General features: G+C 35.0%; 1 non-coding gene across 1 annotated transcript; it reads left to right on the plus strand.

Moving 5' to 3' along the window:
- The first annotated feature begins 5301 nt into the window (after positions 1 to 5301).
- LOC138884480 (small nucleolar RNA U3) lies at positions 5302 to 5524 on the plus strand. Its single transcript, XR_011404671.1, has one exon. It is a non-coding gene; the product is annotated as a small nucleolar RNA U3 (small nucleolar RNA).
- Positions 5525 to 6624: the final 1100 nt, after the last annotated feature.

Raw genomic sequence — 6624 nt, forward strand, 5'->3', positions numbered from 1 at the left:
CTCCGTCGGTTCTGCGTGTCTGTCGAATCTGGCTCTGCTCACAAGTCCCCGAGGATTCTAACCTTGATCTGCCCTTCGGTCGTTTCAGGGTATGTTACGCCTTGGAGCGTTTCTTTAATCTTCAGTGTATGATTGGTACCTTTCCTTGTTTGGCCTTGGTTCCTTTGCCAGGAGCCTGCTAGATACACTGAGCCCGAAGGGGCTCCTAGTTGGTCATCCTCGAACCTAATCTTTGATTGATATTGGTTGTGGACATCCACCCAAGTCATGACGGGATATTCAACTAAGTTCTGCTTTAGCTGTTTCGAAGCTATCGAGCTTCGTTCGTTCAAACCTTCGGTGAAGGACTGCACTTCCCAGTCATCAGAGACTGGTGGTAATTTCATAATCTCCATTTGAAAACGAGATACAAACTCCCGTAGCATCTTGTTTTCTCTCTGTTTGATTTTGAAGATGTTGGATTTCCTTCTAGCAACCTTGATGGCACCGGTATGTGCCTTTATAAAAGAATCTGTCAGTATGGTAAATGAGTCTATCGAATTCTGGGCTAGGTTGTGATACCACATCATCGCTCCTTTTGAAAGTGTTTCTCCAAACCTTTTTAGCAGGACAGATTCAATCTCGTCGTCCTTCAGGTCATTTCCCTTTATAGCACAAGTGTAAGTAGTGATGTGCTCGTTAGGGTCCGAGGTTCCGTTATACATTGGAAAATCGAGCATACTGAATTTCTTCAGGGTGGGCTTTGGAGTAGCATCCGATGGGAATGACTTTTGTATGAATTTTTTTGAATCTACACCCTTCAAAGTCAGGGGTGCGCCCGGGATCTGATCGACCCTTGAATTGTAGGTCTCCACCTTTTTGTCGTTAGATTATATCTTCTTTTCGCTCAATTCAATCCTCTTTGCAAGGTCCTCAATCATCTTCATAATAGCGGGGTCGGCTGCTGACCCATTGTTGCTCGATCTTTCTGGTACTTGTTCTGCTCGAGGAGCCATTTTAGGTGCTGTTGTGTTTGGAGTTTCTTGGTGGCTTTGCAGTTGAGCAATCGCCAGCTGTTGTTCCTGCAACATCTCAAAAATGACATAAAGGCTAACCTCTCGTTCCTCCCGAGCTAGGGTTTTCTGAGCTGTTTGTTTGTTTTCTTTGTGTATACTCCCGTTAGTGTGGGAGCTTATATCGACGTGTTGAGCATTGCGTGAGACCACATCATGGGGATTGGTTCTGATGCGTCCTCAGGGTTTTGTGCTGGTACACCGATGCCTGGAACAACTACACCATTCTCTCCATGGTCTTCAGGACCGTTGTATTCATGTGCATTCACTAAGTTAGACATTTTGACCCGAAATCAAATATTCTTGGACAAGAAAAGGTGTGAAGAATAACTTATGTTTTTCAGTAAACTAGTACGAAAACAATCACTATTATTTTTAGCCCCACGGTGGGTGCCAAATTGTTTATCTTGAAAATGGTAATTATAATTAGATTTGATTTTGTAGTTCTAAAATTATGTGATTTATTTTAATGCTAGTTGTTAAGCAATTGATACTAAGTGTGAGTCAGGAAAATGAGATAAGCACTTGAAGATAGTATGTTATGCAAACCGAATGACCGTAAATCGGGGTCTCGAGCTAGCCTACGCTGGGCCTCGAGGTAGAGCTAAAGGGTCGGACTAGGGATGGTCGATGAAGAACTAACAGTAGGATCTTGATGATGACTCTTTATGGCCAATGATGAGTAATAAATGAAGAACAATCAATAAAACACAATAAATGTAAGCAATAAAATCAAAGGAGCGACAATAGAATATGTTTAAGTTAAAAAGCAGAGAATGTTCTTATTCTTGTATTGAATATCATATGTCTTACAAAATGATAAGGATCCCTTTTATATAGGAGGGAGAATCCCAACATAGTACATGTGCATTTATTATAAAGATATGCGGCTAGTACAACATTTAATGTCATGGTACAGACTTGTACTAGTCTAGTAGGCTTGGTCAGCTCTAACCACGTGCCTTGGAAACTTCCCCTTTGTCCATCATAGCCACCGATTTGCATTGCCCCAAGGTCGAACATAGAGAACCCTCGGGGTCGAACTTCGAGCTATGCCTCGAGCCTTCTGGAGACGGACTATGGAGTGTCGTTATGATCATAAAATCGGACTCTCCGATTTTAGCCGTATATAGTTTTCCTGGTAAGGTTTTAAATGAAGCAGCATTCAATGCATATTACAAGATTTGTGTACTCATTTTCCATCAATGGGTGTTTTCTAGTAAGGTTTTAACGAGACACATTATCTTTCAAATGAATATCCAAGGGGGAGTGTTATAAATAAAGTGAATATATATGGATATTCATTTAATCCATCCATACATTCTATACAATGTACTACTTGGATAGATGCACCTATTAATTCGTAGGATGTATCTAGTGAGTTTTGGGTGTATCTTGTATAGTATAAATAGGACATTCTTTGCCCATGGAAGAACACACAAGAAACAAACTTGAATAAGATAACTTCTACATTCTCCTCCTATACATCTTGTCTCTATTATTATACTAGTAATCGTACCCGCGCGATGCACAGTCAATATTAAAAAATATTAATTAAATTAAATTGTGATCGGACTTGTTTGAATATATTAGATAGTATTGCTTAAAAAAAATTTAATTGTCATTTTATTTGTCAATACGATATATAGTCATCGAATAAATTTTTTGTTCTTTATTCTTTATTATATTATCCAAAGTTTAGTATTATTATATTGTTAATAAAAAATTTATTAGCATATTACTTTATTTTTATAATTTTTCTGCTACTTTATTTTTATAAAATAATAGAAGATATATATATTATAAATCTTCAAATATTTTTTATTTTAGATTTTATTCCGTTGTTCTCAATAATATTATCTTAATTTTAATGAAAGTATAGTTTTTATTTTAAAAAAGAAAAAATAAAATAATTTTAAAAAAATAAAGAAATTAACTAACCTAAACCATCCATCACCCGCATTTGAGTAGTTAATTTTAGGTAAGTTAATTTCTTTGTGTCCATTTTTTTCATTTTATCCTTTTTTATAAAATAATTTTTGAATCTTCAATTAGTTGGAAGTTTGTTCTAAAATTTGACATATGTTAAATTTTTGTTGTTACACTTGACATCATCATATTGATTTGCTTCTCCTGTTTAATTTCTTTGTATCCATTTTCTTAATCATTTTTTCCTTTTTTTAAACAGAATTTTTGTATCTCCAATTAGTTGGAAGTTTGTCCTAAAATTTAACAGTATTTGTTAAATTTTTTATGTTACACTTGGCATTATCACATTGATTTGCTTCTCCTATTTTATATAGATAGATTTTCTTTGTCTGTTTCTTCTCTTTCACCTCTTTCCTTTCATCCTCTCGCTCTTTTGTTTCTCTTTCTCTGTCCTTATTTCTTCATACATAGCGTGTGTCTATGAAATTCAACAATATTAAATTATTTATGGGAGGATATAGAAAGGAAAAAATAACTGATTAGTCACTTAGAAAAAGTCTCAAGATGAAGGGAAAAAAGCAAAAAGATTAAATTATTTATGGGAGGATAAAAAAATGGAAAAATAATTGATTAATCACTTAGAAGGAGCATAAAAAGTCTCCCGATGAAGAGAAAAAAAGCAAAAAATTAAGAAAAAAACAACGATGAATGTTGGACTATGCGGGGTGCTATATCATAATATCAGCACTCTTTGGCCTCAAAATTCTCAATATTTAAAAATAGGGGGAAGATCCGAATATAATTAGAGAAAGCTTAATGTGACAATTATCTTAAATTCAAATAATGTAGACAGGGCTTTCAATTAGTAGTTAATTACTACATATTTTGTAATTTCCAACTTTTTTATATAGGACAAAAAAGCAAAATAGAAAAAAGAAGAAGAGGAGGAAACAAATAAAAAAAACGAAAAAAAAAGAAGAACAATCTCCTTTAGTATCCTCAGTTTTGCGGGAAATTTTCACTTTGTACTTTTGGTAACACAATAACAAAACCTCATTACCATTCTTCTAAAATACGTGAGAACAGATTGAAACCCCTATCCTAGTACAAAAATTTTGTGACTCATTGAATACTTTACAACAACAACAACCCAGTATAATCCTACTAGTGGAGTCTGGGGAGGGTAGTGTGTACGCAGACCTTAGCCCTACCCTAGAGTAGAGAGGCTGTTTCCAAATAGATCATCGGCATCCTTCCCTCCAAGAACTCCCCACCTTGCTCTTGGGATGACTCGAACTCACAACCTCTTGGTTGGAAGTGGAAGTTGCTTACCATCAGAGCAACCCCTCTTGACTCGAACTCATTGAATACTTTGTGGTATTCTTTCCTATTAATAGGAACCCTTAACATGGAACCCATAATAAGTGTTTCAGGCAAAAAATCTTGACTAAAATTCACATAATTAGCCTCTTCTGAGAGAGATAATTTCTATAATGAAGTTCAATCATCAACCTTTCTCACTACAAAATACTTAACTTACGTCGTTTGCTCTCACGGATCGCACTTGCTCGATTATTCATATCGAAGTAATCTTTAATTGAGGAGTTTTTCAACATCTACATGAGTGAAAAATAAAAGCTAAATATATTTACTGACATAATTAGTGAACATAATAAGAATACCCCAACTAAGACTGACATATAGGATAAACGAAAAAGGTTAATGAAACATACATGATCCTGAAAAAAAGTTTTATGCATAATGACATAGATAAAAGAGCTGGCAAGGCCTTCATTTAGAAGACAATTAGTCAAAAAGAGAGGAGTTTTAGAAGGAAAAAACGCAAATTGGATGGTATTTGCTGTTCACGTAACTTTCTTTGTTTCATTATAAAACGTGAATGTTTAGTATTCATTCTTTGTCCTTATGAAACGGTGGTATAGAAACGGCAATTGTTGGAACGTCACCAGTACTTATTAAAGTGTGGTATAGTAACAGTCATATCGAACGATATAACTGTAATTAAATATTAAATTATATTGTAATTGCATGAATATACTGATTTGTTTTACCAGAAATATGAGTTAAAATGCCAAAACACTGGCAAAAAAGATAAATACCATTGCTAACATATGAGAGGTGCCAAGTCATCTTTTCTAGTCCCTCCTATATATATATATATATAGATTATTCTATTTTGCTCTCATTTCTTAACAGGAAACTAAATATCCTGTTAATCTTAGTAAGACTGACAGCACGACACTTGTTCCCTCCCACATCGAGAATGTATATCAGAAAAATATTCTTTATAAGCACATTCACGACCTTACTTGAACAGGATCTGTTTTACAGGCTCGTACCACTGTATCCTTGAGTTCTAAGGAGACAAGAAACCAAGCCATGGTGGATGAACCATGACCATTGGACCAGAGCGTGATTAACAGTCCCATGGACTTCGGGTCATGGCCATGGCACTGTAGAGGATCGTTCTTTGCTCCTACTCTGGTGGTATTGCTATGGCTAGTGGTCTCGCAACAACGACATTCACTATTAAATAGAACATTTCTGGAAACAAGACATCTACTTTTACAACCGAATCTAATTTTATATATTATTATTAATACTTAGAAGTAGGAATTTCATCTCTCTTTCTTTCCTGTTTCTTGGTTTTCTTTTCAATTCCAAAGTAGTAGGAGTTAGGGTAAATACTTAGTGAAAGCTTGAGTGGTTAGATTGCGTTATGACGATGAAAGGTTGAGAGAGTAACAGAAATAAACATCAAGAATTTAAATGGATACCACATTGTAATTCTCAAAGAATTAACCCAAATAGTCACCAACCTTATCTCTTAAGTTAAAAAATACAGGGTTGCACAATATATGTATACTTTATGCATAATATATGTATAATTATATCTATGTTATGAAACAATAAAAGAACAAGAACAATATTGCAGAGAAAGAGAGAGGGGATATTCTTATTGAATTTTGGGATGATTTACAAGGGGTAAGACCCTTCTATTTATAGGGGAGAAATGAGTTAGCCACAAAGTAAAACTCTCTAAAAGATAGGCATTCACTCTAATTATAATTCTATTCATAACATTCCCCCTTAAATGTCTACTCAATAAGTAATGTGTCTCGTTAAAACCTTAACTAAAATAAAACCCAATGGAAAAAAATTCTAGAAAAGGAAAAAAAGAGTACACATGTTTAATAATACACCTTTTGGTTGCCTCGTTAAAAACCTTGCAAGAAAAACCCAGTTTGACAAAACCTTATAAGGAAAAAGAGTGCAACGCGCATTAACCCCCCTTGATGAGAGCATCATTTCACATCCTTGGGTCTTCGCATCCCAATCTTGTACACTAGCTTCTTGAAGGTTGACGTCGGTAGAGATTTTGTGAACAAATCGGCCATATTATCACTTGAACGAATCTGTTGCACATTGATATCACCATTCTTTTGAAGATCATGTGTGAAAAATAATTTTAGTGAAGTAAGCTTTGTCCTATCTCCTTTTATGAATCATCCCTTCAATTGGGCTATGCATGCTGCATTGTCTTCATACAAAATCGTGGGTAGTTTGTCACATTTCAAACCACATTTGTCTCGAATAAGATGTATTATAGACCGCAACCAGA

This window comes from Nicotiana sylvestris, chromosome 12 (assembly GCF_000393655.2).
Source record: "Nicotiana sylvestris chromosome 12, ASM39365v2, whole genome shotgun sequence".
In the NCBI taxonomy this organism is placed as follows: Eukaryota; Viridiplantae; Streptophyta; class Magnoliopsida; order Solanales; family Solanaceae; genus Nicotiana; species Nicotiana sylvestris.